At 48.8% G+C, this 22,516-nt stretch overlaps 1 pseudogene; it reads right to left on the bottom strand.

Moving 5' to 3' along the window:
* Window positions 1-17,691: 17,691 nt before the first annotated feature.
* On the bottom strand, window positions 17,692-17,926 carry LOC139264813 (U2 spliceosomal RNA; annotated as a pseudogene).
* Window positions 17,927-22,516: the final 4,590 nt, after the last annotated feature.

The raw sequence follows: 22,516 nt of genomic DNA, 5'->3' as shown, positions 1-22,516 counted from the left end.
GAGTTGTGTACAGACCTCCAAATAGTAGTAGTGATGTTGGGGAGGGCATCAAACAGGAAATTAGGGGTGCATGCAATAAAGGTGCAGCGGTTATCATGGGTGACTTTAATATGCATATAGATTGGGCTAACCAAACTGGAAACAATACGGTGGAGGAGGATTTCCTGGAGTGCATAAGGGATGGTTTTCGAGACCAATATGTCAAGGAACCAACTAGTGGGGAGGTCATCTTAGACTGGGTGTTGTGTAATGAGTGAGGATTAATTAGCAATCTCATTGTGCGAGGCCCCTTGGGGAAGAGTGACCATAATATGGTGAAATTCTACATTCGGATGGAGAATGAAACAGTTAATTCAGAGACCATGGTCCAGAACTTAAAGAAGGGTAACTTTGAAGATATGAGGCGTGAATTGGCTAGGATAGATTGGTGAATGATACTTAAGGGGTTGACAGTGGATGGGCAATGGCAGACATTTAGAGACCGCATGGATGAACTACAACAATTGTACATCGCTGTCTGGCGTAAAAATAAAAAAGGGAAGGTGGCTCAACCATGGCTATCAAGGGAAATCAGAGATAGTATTAAAGCCAAGGAAGTGGCAGACAAATTGGCCAGAAATAGCAGTGAACCTGGGGACTGGGAGAAATTTAGAACTCAGCAGAGGAGGACAAAGGGTTTGATTAGGGCAGGGAAAATAGAGTACAAGAGGAAGTGATATAGAGTACGGGGTGTGTACGGAGTGTGTGTACCGGGTGCATACGGGGTGCATACCAGTGCGTACAGGGTGTGCACAGAGTGTGTACGTGGCGTGTTGAGAGTGTGTATGGGGTGTGTATATAATGTGTACGGGGTGTGTATAGAGTGTGTATAGAGTGTGTATGGGGTGTGTATAGAGTGTGTATAGAGTGTGTATGGGGGGTGTACGGGGTGTGTATAGAGTGTGCATGGGGTGTGTATAGAGTGTGTATGGGGTGTGTATGCAGTTAATTCAGAGACCATGGTCCAGAACTTAAAGTAGGGTAACTTTGAAGGTATGAGGCGTGAATTGGCTAGGATAGATTGGCGAATGATACTTCAGGGGTTGACAGTGGATGGGCAATGGCAGACATTTAGAGACCGCATGGATGAACTACAACAATTGTACATCCCTGCCTGGCGTAAAAATAAAAAAGGGAAGGTGGCTCAACCGTGGCTATCAAGGGAAATCAGGGATAGTATTAAAGCCAAGGAAGTGGCATACAAATTGGCCAGAAATAGCAGTGAACCTGGGGACTGGGAGAAATTTAGAACTCAGCAGAGGAGGACAAAGGGTTTGATTAGGGCAGGGAAAATAGAGTACGACAGGAAGTGATATAGAGTACGGGGTGTATACGGAGTGTGTACAGAGTGTGTGCACGGAATGTGAGTACCGGGTGCATACGGGGTGCGTACCAGTGCGTACGGGGTGTGCAGAGAGTGTGTACGCGGTGTGTTGAGAGTGTGTATGGGGTGTGTATAGAATGTGTGCGGGGTGTGTATACAGTGTGTATAGTCTGTGTATGGGGTGTGTATAGAGTGTGTATAGAGTGTGTATGGGGTGTGTACGGGGTGTGTATAGAGTGTGCATGGGGTGTGTATAGAGTGTGTATGGGGTGTGTATACAGTTAATTCAGAGACCATGGTCCAGAACTTAAAGTAGGGTAACTTTGAAGGTATGAAGCGTGAATTGGCTAGGATAGATTGGCGAATGATACTTAAGGGGTTGACAGTGGATGGGCAATGGCCGGCATTTAGAGACCGCATGGATGAACTACAACAATTGTACATCCCTGTCTGGCGTAAAAATAAAAAAGGGAAGGTGGCTCAACCGTGGCTATCAAGGGAAATCAGAGATAGTATTAAAGCCAAGGGAGTGGCATACAAATTGGCCAGAAATAGCATTGAACCTGGGGACTGGGAGAAATTTAGAACTCAGCAGAGGATGACAAAGGTTTTGATTAGGGCCGGGAAAATAAAGTACGAGAGGAAGTGATATAGAATACGGGGTTTGTACGGGGTGTGTACAGAGTGTGTATAGAGTGTGTACGGGGTGCGTACGGGGTGCGCACGGGTTGTGTACGGGGTGCGTAAACATAGAAACATAGAAACATAGAAATTAGGTGCAGGAGCAGGCCATTCGGCCCTTCGAGCACCACCATTCAATATGATCATGGCTGATCATGCAACTTCAGTGCAAGGGGTTTCGCAGTTGTGTGAGGCGGACTGGTTAGGCATTGTTCATCGGTTTATATGTAACCTTCAGGGTTGCTGACCGAGCGCCATGCAGCTCTTTGTCGGCCGGCGTGGACATGATGGGCTGAAATGGCCTCCTTCTGCACTGTAAATTCCTATGTTTCTCCGTTTCTATTGCTCAAAATTGTCCATGTGTGAAGGCAGAGTGTTTCTTCTACAGGAAAACTTGGCATCTTGCAAAGGCATGCCGACTGAAGAGTAAACCAACTTTCAAGGCTGTAAGTAGAAATCCCCAGTGACTACACAGCATGGAAGAAAAGCAACAGGCGAAGAAATACACATCACCAGGAGCACGAGGGGATCTAACAGCAATGTGAAAAGTATCGGCATCCAAGTAGATATCCGGGAAATCGACACTGGTGCATCCGTGTGCACAGTACCGGAGTCGCTATACCTCGATAAATTGCCTGATTTCCCATTGGAGAAATCCAAGGTAGAGGCTACTCAGGAGAGAATATTCCTGTGGTAGATAGTATCACCGTACCGGTGAAATACAAGGATTAATTTCAGAGCTTACCTCTCTGAGTAGTGGTTGGGATCACTGAAGCTGGATTGGAATGAGATTTTTCGTGTTGAAACGAGATTTGCATCAAAGGATGATGTCATCAAGATGCACCCAAAGGTGTTCTGCAGTCAAGGCGAGTGTCAGGGCACAGAAGGACACTGGACCAGTTTACTGCAAGCCATGACCCGTACCATATGCACTCAAGGAGAAATATGAGCAACAATGCAAAAGTCTAGAGACTGAGAACATTATTTCTAAGATCGATCTTGGTAATTTGCCTACGTCCTTTGTTGTTGTACCTAAATCAGATGCTAAGGTAAGGTTGTGTGGTGATTATAAAGTATCTGTAAACCAGGTTCCAGAGGGTAAGCTCCCCAATACATTACCAAACCTAGAAGATTTTCTCACAACGCTGAAAGGTGGTCAGATATTCTCAAAGTTGGATCTCACAAATGGCGACTGACAACTTGATGTCCAAGTCATGCTTGGCTATAAATACTTATTTAGGCCGATATCGATTTAATCGGCTACCATTTGGAGTGTCTTCTGTCCCCGCCATATTTCAAGGGGTGATAAAGGCAGATCTGCAGCCTGCCAGCACCATCAGAACTGCATTGCCCATCGAGGTCAAAGTCACTGAGGCACTGTCGTTCTACGCCTCGGGTTCTTTTCAGGCCACAGCTGGTGACATTTGTGGACTTTCTCAGCATGCCACATATTGCTGCATTAGACAGGTCACTGAAGCCCTGTCCACACGCAGGAGGGACTTGATCAGCTTCCCTATGACCAGGGAGACACAGAGTGAGAGGGCTCTAGGTTTCTCCAGAATTGCAAACTTCCCCAAGGTGCAGAGAGCAATAGACTGTACGCACATCGCGATCCGGGCACCTTTTCAGGATGCTGAGGTTTTCAGAAACTGCAAGGGATTTCCACTCCCTGAATGTCCAACTGGTTGTTGACCACCAGCAAAGTATACTGGCAGTGAATGCTCAATTTCCGGGCAGCATCCATGATGCTCACATCCTGCGTGAGAGAACTGTATCTGACTTGTTTAACAATCAGCCACAAGGTCAATGTGCTGCAAGGTTTGGTTAAATAAAAACATTTAAGCCGAACATTAGTCTGAAATCATCAGTATTTCTGTAAAAACCAACCCTTCCCCCTCCCCCCGCTTCTCCCCCCCTACCTCTACCCATTCCCTTCCACTCCTGACTCCAAGCCACCTGGCCGAGGAGGTCATTGAAGGTTGGCATGCAGGTACAGCAGGCGGTTAAGAAAGCAAATGGCATGTTGGCCTTCATAGCGAGGGGATTTAAGTACAGGGGCAGAGAGGTGTTATTACAGTTGTACAGGGCCTTGGTGAGGCCACACCTGGAGTATTGTGTACAGTTTTGGTCTCCTAACTTGAGGAAGGACATTCTTGCGATTGAGGGAGTGCAACGGAGTGCACAGAGTGTGTGTACGGAGTGTGTGTACCGGGTGCATACGGGGTGCGTACCAGTCCGTACGGGGTGTGCACAGAGTGTGTACGCGGTGTGTTGAGAGTGTGTATGGAGTGTGTCTCGAATGTGTATGGGGTGTGTACGGGGTGTGTATAGAGTGTGCATGGGGTGTGTATAGAGTGTGTATGGGGTGTGTATACAGTTAATTCAGAGAACATGGTCCAGAACTTAAAGAAGGGTAACTTTGAAGGTATGAGGCGTGAATTGGCTAGGATAGATTGGCGAATGATACTTAAGGGGCTGACAGTGGATGGGCAATGGCAGACATTTAGAGACCGCATGGATGAACTACAACAATTGTACATCCCTGTCTGGCGTAAAAATAAAAAAGGGAAGGTGGCTCAACCGTGGCTATCAAGGGAAATCAGGGATAGTATTAAAGCCAAGGGAGTGGCATACAAATTGGCCAGAAATAGCAGTGAACCTGGGGACTGGGAGAAATTTAGAACTCAGCAGAGGAGGGCAAAGGGTTTGATTAGGGCCGGGAAAATAAGAGTACGAGAGGAAGTGATATAGAATACGGGGTGTGTACGGGGTGTGTACAGAGTGTGTATAGAGTGTGTACGGGGTGTGTACGGGGTGCGTACGTGGTGCGCACAGGTTGTGTACGGGGTGCGTAAACATAGAAACATAGAAACATAGAAATTAGGTGCAGGAGCAGGCCATTCGGCCCTTCGAGCCTGCACCACCATTCATGGCTGATCATGCAACTTCAGTGCAAGGGGTTTCGCAGTTGTGTGAGGCGGACTGGTTGGGCTGGGTGCTCTTTACATTTCCACCATTGTTCATTGTTCATCAGTTTATATGTAACCTTCAGGGCTGCTGACCAAGGGCCATGCAGCTCTTTGTCGGCCGGCGTGGACATGATGGGCTGAAATGGCCTCCTTCTGCACTGTAAATTCCTATGTTTCTCCATTTCTATTGCTCAAAATTGTCCATGTGTGAAGGCAGAGTGTTTCTTCTACAGGAAAACTTGGCATCTTGCAAAGGCATGCCGACTGAAGAGTAAACCAACTTTCAAGGCTGTAAGTAGAAATCCCCAGTGACTACACAGCATGGAAGAAAAGCAACAGGCGAAGAAATACACATCACCAGGAGCACGAGGGGATCTAACAGCAATGTGAAAAGTATCGGCATCCAAGTAGATGTCCGGGAAATCGACACTGGTGCATCCGTGTGCACAGTACCGGAGTCGCTATACCTCGATAAATTGCCTGATTTCCCATTGGAGAAATCCAAGGTAGAGGCTACTCAGGAGAGAATATTCCTGTGGTAGATAGTATCACCGTACCGGTGAAATACAAGGATTAATTTCAGAGCTTGCCTCTCTGAGTAGTGGTTGGGATCACTGAAGCTGGATTGGAATGAGATTTTTCGTGTTGAAACGAGATTTGCATCAAAGGATGATGTCATCAAGATGCACCCAAAGGTGTTCTGCAGTCAAGGCGAGTGTCAGGGCACAGAAGGACACTGGACCAGTTTACTGCAAGCCATGACCCGTACCATATGCACTCAAGGAGAAATATGAGCAACAATGCAAAAGTCTAGAGACTGAGAACATTATTTCTAAGATCGATCTTGGTAATTTGCCTACGTCCTTTGTTGTTGTACCTAAATCAGATGCTAAGGTAAGGTTGTGTGGTGATTATAAAGTATCTGTAAACCAGGTTCCAGAGGGTAAGCTCCCCAATACATTACCAAACCTAGAAGATTTTCTCACAACGCTGAAAGGTGGTCAGATATTCTCAAAGTTGGATCTCACAAATGGCGACTGACAACTTGATGTCCAAGTCATGCTTGGCTATAAATACTTATTTAGGCCGATATCGATTTAATCGGCTACCATTTGGAGTGTCTTCTGTCCCCGCCATATTTCAAGGGGTGATAAAGGCAGATCTGCAGCCTGCCAGCACCATCAGAACTGCATTGCCCATCGAGGTCAAAGTCACTGAGGCACTGTCGTTCTACGCCTCGGGTTCTTTTCAGGCCACAGCTGGTGACATTTGTGGACTTTCTCAGCATGCCACACATTGCTGCATTAGACAGGTCACTGAAGCCCTGTCCACACGCAGGAGGGACTTGATCAGCTTCCCTATGACCAGGGAGACACAGAGTGAGAGGGCTCTAGGTTTCTCCAGAATTGCAAACTTCCCCAAGGTGCAGAGAGCAATAGACTGTACGCACATCGTGATCCGGGCACCTTTTCAGGATGCTGAGGTTTTCAGAAACTGCAAGGGATTTCCACTCCCTGAATGTCCAACTGGTTGTTGACCACCAGCAAAGTATACTGGCAGTGAATGCTCAATTTCCGGGCAGCATCCATGATGCTCACATCCTGCGTGAGAGAACTGTATCTGACTTGTTTAACAATCAGCCACAAGGTCAATGTGCTGCAAGGTTTGGTTAAATAAAAACATTTAAGCCGAACATTAGTCTGAAATCATCAGTATTTCTGTAAAAACCAACCCTTCCCCCTCCCCCCGCTTCTCCCCCCCTACCTCTACCCATTCCCTTCCACTCCTGACTCCAAGCCACCTGGCCGAGGAGGTCATTGAAGGTTGGCATGCAGGTACAGCAGGCGGTTAAGAAAGCAAATGGCATGTTGGCCTTCATAGCGAGGGGATTTAAGTACAGGGGCAGAGAGGTGTTATTACAGTTGTACAGGGCCTTGGTGAGGCCACACCTGGAGTATTGTGTACAGTTTTGGTCTCCTAACTTGAGGAAGGACATTCTTGCGATTGAGGGAGTGCAGCGAAGATTCACCAGACTGATTCCCGGGATGGTGGGACTGACCTATCAAGAAAGACTGGATCAACTGGGCTTGTATTCACTGGAGTTCAGAAGCATGAGAGGGGACCTCATAGAAACGTTTAAAATTCTGACGGGTTTAGACAGGTTAGATGCAGGAAGAATGTTCCCAATGTTGGAGAAGTCCAGAACCAGGGGTCACAGTCTGAGGATAAGGGGTAAGCCATTTAGGACCGAGATGAGGAGAAACTTCTTCACCCAGAGAGTGGTGAACCTGTGGAATTCTCTACCATAGAAATTAGTTGAGGCCAATTCACTAAATATATTCAAAAGGAAGTTAGATGAAGTCCTTACTACTCGGGGGATCAAGGGGTATGGCGAGAAAGCAGGAAGGGGGTACTGAAGTTGCATGTTCAGCCATGAACTCATTGAATGGCGGTGCAGGCTAGAAGGGCTGAATGGCCTGCTCCTGCACCTATTTTCTATGTTTCTATGTTTCTATGTCCTCAGGCGACGCTTCATTGGAGGTGGGGGTGGTGGGGGGGTGTTGACCGAAGCACTGCTTGGATGGATACGGGAGAGGATGGTCCCGAGGTGGGAACGTGCTCCGAGCCATAAGCAACATGTTGCTGCTGGCTCTCATGTGGTTGGCAATGGAGAGGGTCACCTTGGAGTGCAGTGCCGAGCTCCGGGACCACTGGGAGCCCTCTGCCACCAGTGTTCCTGGCTCCCAGCTCCAGGGCCTCCTCCAGCCCTTCCATTTTATAAGTTATTTGTTGGACCAAAACTCAGTGCCAACTATGTTCTTGGTGCTAAGTGGGCTTTTTGCTGCTGGTGAATCTCCGTCGTGCCTCCCACAACAGCCAGACAAGCACACACCACAGCCACACATGCTTTCAGTCCCTCTGAGCCCCCCCTCTCTCTGTGTCTCCTCTTCAGTGCATGTCATGGTGACCCTTGAACTCCTGAATCACATGATTCGAGCGTTGCCAAGCCGTTGCTAAGGACGGCCACACTTTAGGGCAGGAGGTCAGAAAAATGTAACACTACCGCCCATTTCATATTGCTCGTGGTAACGGCCATTTTCAAAATTGTAAACTCAGTTTTTTTGAGAATGAGCGAGAAGCCGGCGATCTGAAAACCCTTTTTTAACACCCACGCTGGAAATAACACCCATTTTTGAGCGATAAACTGAGAAGTGGAACTTCTAGCTCCATATCCCCTAGCTTTAGTTTCTCCGATGAGCACCCACCTTGTCAAGCCCCCTTATTATCTTATCTGTTTCAATAAGGTCACCTCTCATTCGTCTGAACTCCCATGTGTATCGGCCCAACCTCCTCAACCTATCTTCATAAGTCAACCCCCTCATCTCTGGAATCAACTGAGTGAACCTTCTCTGAACAGCCTCCAATGCAAGTATATCCTTCCTTAAATACGGAGACCAAAATTGCACGCAGTACTCCAGGTGTGGCCTCACCTATACCCTGTACAGTTGTAGCTGCTTTTATACTCCATCCCCCTTGCAATAAAGGCTAACATTCCATTTGCCTTCCTGATTATTGCTGTACCTGCAGACCAACTTTTTGTGTTTCATGCACAGGGACCCCCAGGTCCCTCTGTACTGCAGCACTTTGCAATTTTTCTCCATTTAAATTATAATTTGCTTTTCTATTATTACTGCTGAAGTGGATAACCTCACATTTACCCACATTATACTCCATCTGCCAATTGTTTATCTACTCAATTCGCCTGCCTATATCACTTTGCACATTTTTTATGTCCTCCTCACAACTTGCTTTCCCACCCATCTTTGTATCATCAGCAAACTTGGCGACATTATACTTGGTCCCTTCATCCAAGTCATTCATATAGATTGTAAATAGTTCTGGACCCAGCACCGATCCCTGCGGCACCCCACGAGTCACTGTTTGCCAACCATAAATGAGCCATTTATCCCGACTCTCTGTTTTCTGTTCGCCAATCTTCTATCCATGCTAATATTTTACCTCTAACCCGTGAGATTTTATTTTGTGCAGTAACTTCTTATGTGGCACCTTGTCAAATGCCTTCTGGAAATCCAAATACACCACATCCACTGATTCCCCTTTACCCACCCCGCTCGTTACATCCTCAAAGAACTCCAGAAAATTTTCCAAACATGATTTCCCTTTCAAAAAACCATGCTGACTCTGCTTGATTGGATCATGCTTTTCCAAATGTCCCGCTACTGCTTCCTTAATAATGGACTCCAGCATTGTCCCAACCACAGATGTTAGGCGAACTGGTCGATAGTTTCCTGCTTTCTGTCTCCCTCCTTTTTTTAATAGGGGCGTTATATTTGCTGTTTTCCAATCCGCTGGGTCCACCCCAGAATCCAGGGAATTTTGGTAGATTACAACCAATGCAGCCACTATCTCTGCAGACACTTCTTTTAAAATCTGAGGATGGAAGCCATCAGGTCAAGGGAACTTGTCCGCCTTTAGTCCCATTATTTTACCGAGTACTACTTCTTTAGTGATAGTGATTGTATTAAGTTCCTCCCTCCCTATAGCCCCTTGATTATCCACTATTGGGAAGTTTTTAGTGTTTTCTACCGTGAGGACTGATACAAAATATTTGTTCAACGTCTCTGCCATTTCCCTGTTCCCCATTATTAATTCCCCAGTCTCATCCCCCAGGGGACCAACATTTATTTAGCTACTCTTTTCCTTTTTATGTCCCTGTCGAAAGTCTTACTATCTGTTTTAATATTTCGTGCTAGTTTGCTTTCATAATCTATCTTCCCTCCCTTTATCATTTTTCTTGTCGTTCTTTGCTGGCATTTAAAAATTTCCCACCCTTTATCATTTTTCTTGTCGTTCTTTGCTGGCATTTAAAAATTTCCCAATCTTCTGGCCTCCCACTAGTCTTGGCCACATTGTATGCCCTTGTTTTCAATTTGATACACTCCCTTATTCCCTTAGTTAGCCACGGATGGTTATCCCTTCTCTTACAGTCTTTCCTTCTCATTGGGATATATTTTTGCTGCGATTTATGAAATATCTCCTTAAATGTCTGTCACTGCTCATCAACCGTCCCATACTTTAGACTATTTTCCCAGTCCACTTTAGCCAACTCTGCCCTCATATCTTTGTAGTCTTTTTTATTTAAGCTTAGGACACTGGTTTGAGAACCAACTTTCTCACTCTCCAAGTGAATTTGAAATTCAACCATGTTATGGTCACTCATTCCGAGAGGATCCTTTACTACAAGATCATTTATTAATCCTGCCTCATTACACAGTCCCAGATCTAAGATAGCCTGCTCCCTTGTAGGTTCAGCAATGTACTGTTCAAGGAAACTATCCCGGATACACTCGATGAACTCTTCCTCAAGGCTACACTGGCCAATTTGCTTTGTCCAATCAATACGAATGTAAAAATCGCCCATGATTATTGCCGTTCCTTTATTACAAGCTTCCATTATTTCTTGATTTATACTCGGTCCAACAATATAGCTACTGTTCACACACAAATCCTTGTTTACATTTCTGATATTTGTAATCAATATTTCCCTGTCCCTCACATCTAAGTCCTTCCAAATCTGACAGAATCCGTCCTTGTTTCTCTGGCTCATTATTTGCTCACCCCTGCCTGCCTTTCAGTGTTGTCACAAACACCTCATTCAGTCACTACAGGTAAAACAGGCTCTCTGTTTTCACTGCTGATGCCAATTAACGATTGGATTGAGAGATTGCATTCAGAGTGTCAGTTCCAGGGAACGCCCGAGTCAGGGCCACTCCCCACAGTGCAACTTATTCTCATTATACTCTCTACAGATCAGGCATTGAGAAATGGAGCTGAACCAAATCAGCATCGTATTTCATTAGTGATCAATTCCAAAACTGTATCAAAGGCATCTCCCCAACCTGTGGAAGGAACGAATGAGATTAAAATGGATTGTAGTCAGCAGGGGAATTCTGCAATGTGTCTCAGTGAGCATGGTCAGGTGGGAGAGCTCAGTCTACTTGGCAGCTGATTGGTCTCCAGTGACTCAAGCTGGAACTGCCCATGTTTCATTTAGTAACCTGGGCACTGCCATGTACTGTGAGCCCACACTGAGCACTGCCATGTACTGTTAGCCCACACTGGATACTGCCATGTACTGTTAGCCCATACTGAGCACTGCCATGTACTGTTAGCCCACACTGGGCACTGCCATGTAGTGTTAACCCACACTGGGCACTGACATGTACTGTTAGCCTGCACTGGGCACTGCCATGTAGTGTTAGCCCATACTGGGCACTGCCATGTACTGTTAGCCCACACTGGGCACTGCCATGTACTGTTAGCCTGCACTGGGCACTGCCATGTATTGTTAGCCTGCACTGGGCACTGCCATGTTCTGTTAGACCACACTGGGCACTGCCATGTACTGTTAGCCCACACTGGGCACTGCCATGTATCGTTAGCCCACACTGAGCACTGCCATGTACTGTTAGCCCACACTGGGCACTGCCACGTTCTGTTAACCCACACTGAGCACTGCCATGTATTGTTAGCCTGCACTGGGCACTGCCTTGTATTGTTAGCCCGCACTGGGCACTGCCATGTTCTGTTAGCCAACACTGGGCACTGCCATGTACTGTTAGCCCACACTGGGCACTGCCATGTACTGTGAGCCCACACTGAGCACTGCCATGTACTGTTAGCCCACAATGGGCACTGCCATGCACTGTTAGCCTGCACTGGGCACTGCCATGTAATGTTAGCCCACAATGGGCACTGCCATGTACTGTTAGCCTGCACTGGGCACTGCCATATACTGTTAATCTACACTGGGCACTGCCATGTATTGTTAGCCTGCACTGGGCACTGCCATGTACTGTTAGCCCACACTGGGCAATGCCATGAATTGTTAGCCCGCACTGGGCACTGCCATGTACTGTCAGCCTGCACTGGCCACTGCCATGTACTGTTAGCCTGCACTGGGCACTGCCATGTACTGTTAGCCCACACTGGGCACTGCCATGTACTGTTAGCCCACACTGGGCACTGCCATGTACTGTTAGCCCACACTGGGCACTGCCATGTACTGTTAGCCCACACTGGGCACTGCCATGTATTGTTAACCCACACTGGACATTGCCATGTACTGTTAGCCCACACTGAGCACTGCCATGTACTGTTAGCCCACACTGAGCACTGCCATGTACTGTTAGCCCATACTGGGCACTGCCATATACTGTTAACCCACACTGAGCACTGCCATGTACTGTTAGCCCACACTGGGCACTGCCATGTACTGTTAGCCCGCACTGGGCACTGCCATGTTCCGTTAGCCAACACTGGGCACTGCCATGTACTGTTAGCCCACACTGGGCACTGCCATGTACTGTGAGCCCACATTGAGCACTGCCATGTACTGTTAGCCCACACTGGGCACTGCCATGTACTGTTAGCCTGAACTGGGCACTGCCATGTAGTGTTAACCCACACTGGGCACTGCCATGTACTGTTAGCCTGCACTGGGCACTGCCATGTAGTGTTAGCCCACAATGGGCACTGCCATGCACTGTTAGCCTGCACTGGGCACTGCCATGTATTGTTAGCCCGCACTGGGAACTGCCATGTTCTGTTAGCCCACACTGGGCACTGCCATGTACTGTTAGCCCACACTGGGCACTGCCATGTACTGTGAGCCCACACTGAGCACTGCCATGTACTGTTAGCCCACACTGGGCACTGACATGTACTGTTAGTCTGCACTGGGCACTGCCATGTAGTGTTAGCCCACAATGGGCACTGCCATGTACTCTTAGCCTGCACTGGGCACTGCCATGTAGTGTTAGCCCGCACTGGGCACTGCCATGTACTGTTAGCCCACACTGGGCAATGCCATGTATTGTTAGTCTGCACTGGGCACTGCCATGTACTGTTAGCCTGCACTGGCCACTGCCATGTACTGTTAGCCTGCACTGGGCACTGCCATGTACTGTTAGCCCACACTGGGCACTGCCATGTACTGTTAGCCTGCACTGGGCACTGCTATATATTGTTAGCCCGCACTGGGCACTGCCATGTTCTGTTAGCCCACACTGGGCACTGCCATGTATCGTTAGCCCACACTGAGCACTGCCATGTACTGTTAGCCCATACTGGGCACTGCCATATACTGTTAACCCACACTGGGCACTGACATGTACTGTTAGCCTGCACTGGGCATTGCCATGTAGTGTTGGCCCGCACTGTGCACTACCATGTACTGTTAGCCTACACTGGGCACTGCCATGTATTGTTAGCCTGCACTGGGCACTGCCATGTATTGTTAGCCCGCACTGGGCACTGCCATGTACTGTTAGCCTGCACTGGCCACTGTAATGTACTGTTAGCCTGCACTGAGCACTGCCATGTACTGTTAGCCTGCACTGGCCACTGCTATGTACTGTTAGCCGCACTGGCCACTGCCATATAGTGTAAGCCCAAACTGGGCAATACCATGTAGTTAGACAACACAGGGCATTGCCATGTATTGTTAGCCTGAACTGGGCACTGCCATGTATTGTTAGCCCGCACTGGGCACTGCCATGTACTGTTAGCCTGCACTGGCCACTGCCATGTACTGTTAGCCTGCACTGAGCACTGCCATGTACTGTTAGCCTGCACTGGCCACCCTGCTATGTACTGTTAGCCCGCACTGGCCACTGCCATATAGTGTAAGCCCAAACTGGGCAATACCATGTAGTTAGACAACACAGGGCATTGCCATGTAGCAGGTCACACTGGGCACTGGTGTCAACTTCCCCCATTACACGCAACAGGGCAATGCAGTCAACTGGGGTAATAAAATCAACTGGATAAATACAGTCAACTGGGGAAATGCAGACAACTGGGGCAATACAGTCAACTGGGGCAATAGAGTCAACTGGGGAAATAAAGTCAACTGGGGCAATACTGTCAACTGGGGCAATACAGTCAACTGGGGCAATAGAGTCAACTGGGGAAATACAGTCAACTGGGCAATAGAGTCAACTGGGGAAATACAGTCAACTGGGGCAATAGAGTCAACTGGGGTAATACAGTCAACTGGGGAAATATCGTCAACTGGGGCAATACGGTCAACTGGGCTAATACAGTCAACTGGGGTAATAGAGTCAACTGGGGAATACAGTCAATAGGGGAAATACCATCAACTGGGGCAATATAATAACATGAATTCTAGTCATAAAGCATCGTACGGGGGTTGGGGTTGGGGTGTATTGGGGGTTGGGGTTGAGTCTAGAGATGTATTTGGAGTTGGGTTTAGGGGTGTTGTTTGGGATGGGTTTCGGAGTGTATTAAGAGTTGGGTTTAGGAGTGTATTTTGCGTTAGGGTTGGTTTAGGGGTGTACTTAGGATTACAGTTGAGGGTTATGTTGGGCTCCGAGCTTTGCTGGTTATTGTGTGGATTAGGGTTAGAGTCTGGTTGAGTTTAGGGTTAAAGTCAAGGTTTGGTGTAGACTGGGGCTGCTTTTGATTCCTGCCTTGGACAAATATTTGCCTGTTTCGGGTCCGCCTCCTGTCACTGAGTTACCTGGAATGGAAGCTGCTGACAGGATCATTGTTTAAATGTCAGGGCGGGGGCTCTGTGCTCGAAAAGGCTCAGCTCAGAGCGAGAGAGATCACAGAACCCGGAGCCGGAGCAGAGTGAGAGAGACCCGGAGCCGAGCGAGAGAGACCCGGAGCCAGAGCGAGAGACCCGGAGCCGGAGCAGAGTGAGAGAGACCCGGAGCCGGAGCAGAGCGAGAGCCGGATCCGCGCTGACTTTGATTGCAGTGTTTGTTTTCCCCACAGGATGAAGCTGCTTTACCTGTTGGCATTTTCCTGTCTCTCTGGGATATTGTCCATTGGATGTGATGCAGGTTGGTCTTTGGTCCTTGTGGATAGTTTCCTTGTTACACAATATCGGATCAGCAATCATTTTACACTTAGAACAGAAAAAGAAAGTATTGCATTTCTATAGCACCTGACACGGCCTTTGGTCCTCCCAAAGCGCTTTACAGCCAATGCAGAACGTTTGAAGGGCAATCACTGTTGGACATTCGGACCGGGGTCAAACAGGGCTGCGTCATCACCCCAACCCTCTTAAACATAGAAAATAGGTGCAGGAGCAGGCCATTCGGCCCTTCGAGCCTGCACCACCATTCAATATGATCACGGCTGATCATATAACCTCAGTACCCCACCCCTTCCTTCTCTCAATACCCCCTGATCCTTTTAGCCGTAAGGGCCACATCTAACTCCCTTTTGAATATGTCCAACCAACTGGCCTCAACAACTTTCTGTGGCAGAGAATTCCACAAGTTCACAACTCTCTGGGTGAAAAAGTTTCTCCTCATCTCAGTCCTAAATGTCTCACCCCTTATCTTTAGACTGTGACCCCTGGTTCTGGACTTCCCCAACATAAGAACATAAGAACATCAGGAACATCCTTCCTGTATCTAACCTGTCCAGTCCCGTCAGAATTTTGTAAGTTTCTATGAGATCCCCTCTTATTCTTCTAAATTCCAATCAGTATAAGCCTAACCAATCCAGTCTTTCCTCATATATCAGTCCTGCCATTCCGGGAATCAGTCTGGTGAACCTTCGCTGCACTCCCTCAATAGCAAGAACATCCTTCCTCAGATTAGGAGACCAAAACTGAACACAATATTCCAGGTGAGGCCTCACCAAGGCCCTATACAACTGCAGTAAGACCTCCCTGCTCCTGTACTCAAATCCTCTCGCTATGAAGGCCAACATGCCATTTGCTTTCTTTACTGCCTGCTGTACCTGCATGCCAATCTTCAATGACTGATGTACCATGACACCCGGGTCTCATTGCATCTCCCCGTTTACTAATTTGTCACCATTCAGATAATATTCTGTCTTCCTGTTTTTGCCACCGAAGTGGATAACCTCACATTTATCCACATTATATTGCATATGCCATGCATTTGCCTATTCACCTAACCTGTCCAAGTCACCCTGCAACCTCTTAGCATCCTCCTCACAGCTCGCACTGCCACCCAGCTTAGTGTCATCCGCAAACTTGGAAATATTACACTCAATTCCTTCGTCTAAATCATGAATGTATATTGTAAATAGCTGAGGTCCCAGCACTGAGCCCTGTGGCACCCCACTGGTCACTGCCTGCCATTCTGAAAATGACCTGTTTATCCCGACTCTCTGCTTCCTGTCTGCCAACCAGTTCTCTATCCACGTCAATACATTACCCCCAATACCATGTGATTTAAGTTTGCACACTAATCTCTTGTGTGGGACCTTGTCAAACGCCTTTTGAAAGTCCAAATACACCACATCCACTGGTCCTCCCTTGTCCACTCTGCTAGTTACATCCTCAAAAAATTCCAGAAGATTTGTCAAGCATGATTTCCCTTTCATAAATCCATGCTGACTTGGTCCAATCCTGTCACTGCTTTCCAAATGTGCTGCTATTTCATCTTTAATAATTGATTCCAACATTTTCCCTACTACTGATGTCAGGCTAACCGGTATGTAATTCCCTGTTTTCTCTCTCCTTCCTTTTTTAAAAAGTGCTGTTACATTAGCTACCCTCCAATCCGTAGGAACTGATCCAGAGTCCATGGAATGTTGGAAAATGACCACCAATTCATCTACTATTTCTAGGGCCACTTCCTTAAGTACGCTGGGATGCAGACTCAGGCCCCGGGGATTTATCGGCCTTCAGTCCCTTCAATTTCCCTAACACCATTTCCTGACTAATGAGGATTTCCTTCAGTTCCCCCTTCTCACTAGTATTTTCAGGAGGTTATTCGTGTCTTCCTCAGTGAAAACAGAACCAATTACTCTGCCATTTCCTTTTCTGCATTATGAATTCACCTGATTCTGACTGCAAGGGACCTACATTGGTCTTCACTAATCTTTTTCTCTTCACTTATCTATAGAAGCTTTTGCAGTCAGTTTTTATGTTCCCTGCAAGCTTACTCTCATACTCTATTTCCCCCTCCTAATTAAAGCTTTGCTGAATTGTAAATTTCTCCAGTCCTCAGGTTTGCTGCTTTTTCTGGCCAATTTATATGCCTCTTCCTTGGATTTAACACTTTCCCTAATTTCCCTTGTTAGCCACGGTTGAGCCACCTTCCCCGTTTTATTTTTACTCCAGACAGGGATGTACAATTGTTGAAGTTCATCCATGTGATCTTTAAATGTTTGCCATTGCCTATCCACCGTCAACCCTTTAAGTATCATTTGCCAGTCTATTCTAGCCAATTCACGTCTCATACCATCGAAGTTTCCTTTCTTTAAGTTTAGGACCCTAGTCTCTGAATTAACTGTGTCACTCTCCGTCTTGACGAAGAATTCTGCCATATTATGGTCATTCTTCCCCAAGGGGCCTCGTACGAGCAGTTTGTTAATTAATCCTCTCTCGTTTCACAAGACCCAGTCTAGGATGGCCAGCTCTCTAGTTGGTTCCTTGACATATTGGTCTAGAAAACAATCCTTTGTACACTCCAGGAACTCCTCCTCCACAGTATTGCTACCAGTATGGTTAGCCCAATCAATTTTTTTTTTTTTTAATTCGTAGCCAATCGTTCCAATTCTTTGTCAAATCACAAACGCCAGAGGTCACCTTGCACATGCCAAGGATCACTCTGCGCCAATGCTCTTAGCCAAAAGGCCTAGAGCCACTGCACCGTTCCTGGAAGTACTGCAATACCAGGTTCGTGCCATGGAGGTGGATGGGTCAGGTCCCCCACACACCTCCGTGGAGGTGGATGGGTCAACCCTCCCCACCCACCTCCTGTTTCCAAAAATGCAAGCATATACCTTCCTGACCAGGGAGAAACCACCCGGAGGTCATGGTGGCTGGTCAGAAACGGTACTACACTTGATCTTAGCCAAAAGGCCGAGAAGCGATGGTTAGCCCAATCAATATGTAGATTAAAGTCACCCATGATAACTGCTGTACCCTTATTGCACACATCCCTAATTTCCTTTTTGATGCTGTCCCCAACCTCCCTACTAATATATGGTGGTCTGTACACAACTCCCACTAACGTTTTCTGCCCTTTGGTGTTTCGCAGCTCTATCCATATAGATTCCACATCATCCAAGCTAATGTCCTTCCTTACTATTGCGTTAATCTCCTCTTTAACCAGTAATAATACCCCACCTCCTTTTCCTTCCTGTCTATCCTTCCTGACTATTGAATACCCCTGGATGTTGGGTTCCCAGGCTTGGTCACCCTGGAGCCATGTCTCCGTAATCCCAATTATATCATAATCATTCACAGCTGCCTGCGCAGTTAATTCATCCACCTTATTATGAATACTCCTCGCATTGAGGCACAGAGCCTTCAGGCTTGTCTTTTTAACACTCTTTGTCCTTTTAGAATTTTGCTGTAATGTGGCTCTTTTTGATTTTTGCCTTGGGTTTCTCTGCCCTCCACTTTTACTATTCTCCTTTCTATCTTTTGTTTCTGCCCCCATTTTATCCCTCTGTCTCCCTGCATAGGTTCCCATCGCCCTTCCATATTAGTTTAACCCCTCCCCAACAGCACTAGCAAACACTCCGCCTCGGACATCGGTTCAGGTCCTGCCCAGGTGCAGACCGTCCTGTTTGTACTGGTCCCACCTCCCCCGAACCAGTTCCAATGTCCCAGGAATTTGAATCCCTCTCCCTTGCACCGTTCCTCAAGCCACATCTTCATCTGAGCTATCCTGCGATTCCTGCTCTGACTAGCACGTGGCACTGGTAGCAATCCTGAGATTACTACCTTTGAGGTCCTACTTTTTAATTTAACTCTTGGCTCCCTAAATTCAGCTTCGAGGACCTCATCCCGTTTTTTACCAATATCGTTGGTACCTGTATGTACCACGACAGCTGGCTGTTCACCCCACCTCTCCAGAATGCGCTGCAGCCGCTCTGAGACATCCTTGACCCTTGTACCAGGGAGGCAACATACCATCCTGGCATCTTGATGCAGCCATAGAAACGCCTATCTATTCCCCTTACAATTGACTCCGCTATCACTATAGCTCTCCGACTCTTTTTCCTGCCCTCCTGTGCAGCAGAGCCACTCATGGTGCCATGAACTTGGCTTCTGCTGCCTTCCCCTGAGGAGTCATCCCCCTCAACAGTACCCAAAACGGTGTGTCTGTTTTGGAGAGAGGTGACCGCAGGTGACCCTTGCACTACCTTCCTTCCACTGTTCTTCCTGATGGTCACCCATTCCCTATTTGCCTGTGTAACTGTTGCAATGCGGTCTGTCAGGAGCTGTAGCTGGATACACTTCCAGCACATGTAGTTGTCAGGGATACTGGAAGTGTCCCTGATTTCCTACATAGCACAGGAGGATCATGACAAGGGTCTTCCTCGCTGCCATGCTCCACCTCACAGTCAACAAGCTCCCCGCTGTAGTGAAACTAAACTACAGAACCAGTGGAAACCTGTTCAACCTTCGCCGTCTCCAGGCCAGGTCCAAGACCACCCCAACCTCTGTCATCGAACTACAGTACACGGACGATGCCTGCGTCTGCGCACATACAGAGGCTGAACTCCAGGACATAGTCGACGTATTTACTGAGCCGTACGAAAGCATGGGCCTTACGCTAAACATCCATCAGACAAAGATCCTCCACTGACCTGTCCTCGCTGCACAGCACTGCCCCCAGTCATTAAGATCCACGGCACAGCCCTGGACAACGTGGACCAATTCCAAAATGTCGGGAGCCTCTTATCAACAAGAGCAGACATTGATGACGAGATTCAGCACCGCCTCCAGTGCGCCAGTGCAGCCTTCGATTGCCTGAGGAAAAGAGTGTTCGAAGGTCAGTCATAACAACATAAGAACATAAGAACATAAGAATTAGGAACAGGAGTAGGCCATCTAGCCCCTCGAGCCTGCTCCGCCATTCAATAAGATCATGGCTGATCTGGCCGTGGACTCAGCTCCACTTACCCGCCCGCTCCCCATAACCCTTAATTCCCTTATTGGTTAGAAATCTATCTATCTGTGACTTGAATACATTCAATGAGCTAGCCTCAACTGCTTCCTTGGGCAGAGAATTCCACAGATTCACAACCCTCTGGGAGAAGAAATTCCTTCTCAACTTGGTTTTAAATTGGCTCCCCCGTATTTTGAGGCTGTGCCCCCTAGTTCTAGTCTCCCCGACCAGTGGAAACAACCTCTCTGCCTCGATCTTGTCTATCCCTTTCATTATTTTAAATGTTTCTATAAGATCACCCCTCATCCTTCTGAACTCCAAGGAGTAAAGACCCAGTCTACTCAATCTATCATCATAAGGTAACCCCCGGAGCAGAGAGAGAGAGAGACCCGGAGCCGGAGCAGAGAGAGAGAGAGACCCGGAGCCGGAGCAGAGCGAGAGAGACCCGGAGCCGGAGCAGAGCGAGAGAGAGAGACCCGGAGCCGGAGAAGAGCGAGAGAGACCTGGAGCCAGAGCAGAGTGAGAGCTGGATCCGCGCTGATCTTCCCCAGGACAGAGCAGTGCGTCCAACAGCAGACATGTCAAGTCCAACTCCTTTCAATCGCTCTAGTTCCTCGATCGAGATCCAATCGGTTACACCGTATAATGTGGGAAATGTGAGGTTATCCACTTTTGTCGCAAGGGGGATGGAATATAAGAGCAGAGAAGTCCTTCTACAACGGTACAGGGTATTGGTGAGACCACACCTGGAGTACTGCGCAGAGTACTACCCCTCCAACAGTGCGGCGCTCCCTCAGTACTGCCCCTCCGACAGTGCAGCACTCCCTCAGTACGGCCCCTCCGACAGTGCAGCAGTCCCTCAGTACTGCCTCTCCGACAGTGCGGCACTCGATCAGTACTGCCCCTCCGACAGTGCAGCGCTCCCTCAGTACTGCCCATCTGACAGTGCAGCACTCCCTCAGTACTGCACCTCCGACAGTGCGGCACTCCCTCAGTACTGCCCCTCCGACAGTGCAGCACCTCCCTCAGTCCTGTCCCTGCGACAGTGCGGCACGCACTCAGTACTGCCCCTCCGACAGTGCAGCACTCCCTCAGTACTGCCCCTCCGACAGTGCAGCACTCCCACAGTACTGCCCCTCCGCCAGTGCAGCACTCCCTCATTACTGCCCCTCCGCCAGTGCAGCACTCCCTCATTACTGCATCTCTGACAGTGCAGCACTCCCTCAGTACTGCCCTTCCGACAGTGCAGCGCTCCTTCAGTATTGCCTCTCCGACATTGCAGCAATCCCTCAGTCCTGACCCTCCGACAGTGCGGCACGCACTCAGTACTGCCCCTCCGACATTGCAGCACGCACTCAGTACTGCCCCTCCGACATTGCAGCACGCACTCAGCACTGCCCCTCCGACATCGCAGCATTCCCTCAGTCCTGCCTCTCCGACAGTGCGGCACTCGATCAGTACTGTCCCTCCGACAGTGCAGCAGTCACTCAATATTGCCCCTCCAACAGTGCGGTGCTCCCTCAGTACTGCCCCTCAAACAGTGCAGCACTCACTCAATATTGCCCCTCCAACAGTGCGGTGCTCCCTCAGTACTGCCCATCTGACAGTGCAGCACTCCCTCAGTACTGCACCTCCAAAAGTGCAGCACTCCCTCAGTACTGCCCTTGCGACAGTGCGGCACTCCCTCAGTACTGTCCCTCCGACAGTGCGGCGCTCCCTCAGTACTGCCCCTCCGACAGTGCGGTGCTCCCTCAGTACTGCCCCTCCGACAGTGCAGCACTCCCTCAGTACTGCCCCTCCGACAGTGCGGTGCTCCCTCAGTACTGCCCCTCCGACAGTGCAGCACTCCCTCAGTACTGCCCTTCCGACAGTGCGGCGCTCCCTCAGTACTGCCCCTCCAACAGTGCGGTGCTCCCTCAGTACTGCCCCTCAAACAGTGCAGCACTCACTCAATATTGCCCCTCCAACAGTGCGGTGCTCCCTCAGTACTGCCCATCTGACAGTGCAGCACTCCCTCAGTACTGCCCTTGCGACAGTGCGGCACTCCCTCAGTACTGCCCCTCCGACAGTGCGGCACTCCCTCAGTACTGCACCTCCGACAGTGCAGCACTCCCTCAGCACTGCCCTTGCGACAGTGCGGCACTCTCTCAGTACTGCCCTTGCGACAGTGCGGCACTCCCTCAGTACTGTCCCTCCGACTGTGCGGCACTCCCTCAGCACCTTCCTCCGGCAGTGCGGTGCTCCCTCAGTACTGCCCCTCCGTAAGTGCAGCACTCCCTCAGTACTGCCCCTCCGATAGTGCAGCGCTCCTTCAGTATTACACCTCCGACAGTGCAGCACTCCCTCAGTACTGCCCCTCCGACAGAGCGGTGCTCAACACAGTACTGCCCCTCCGACAGTGCAGCGCTCCCTCAGTACTGCCCCTCCGACTGTGCAGCGCTCCCTCAGTATTGCCCCTCCGACAGTGCACACTCCCTCAGTATTGCCCCTCCGACAGTGCGGCGCTCCCTCAGTACTGCCCCGCCGCCAGTGCAGCACTCCATCAGTACTGCCCCTTCGAC

The sequence above is a fragment of the Pristiophorus japonicus genome, chromosome 5, assembly GCF_044704955.1.
Source record: "Pristiophorus japonicus isolate sPriJap1 chromosome 5, sPriJap1.hap1, whole genome shotgun sequence".
Lineage (NCBI taxonomy): Eukaryota > Metazoa > Chordata > Chondrichthyes > Pristiophoridae > Pristiophorus > Pristiophorus japonicus.
The sequence above is the reverse complement of the archived record's forward strand: the minus strand, read 5'-3'. Positions and strand labels throughout refer to the sequence as shown.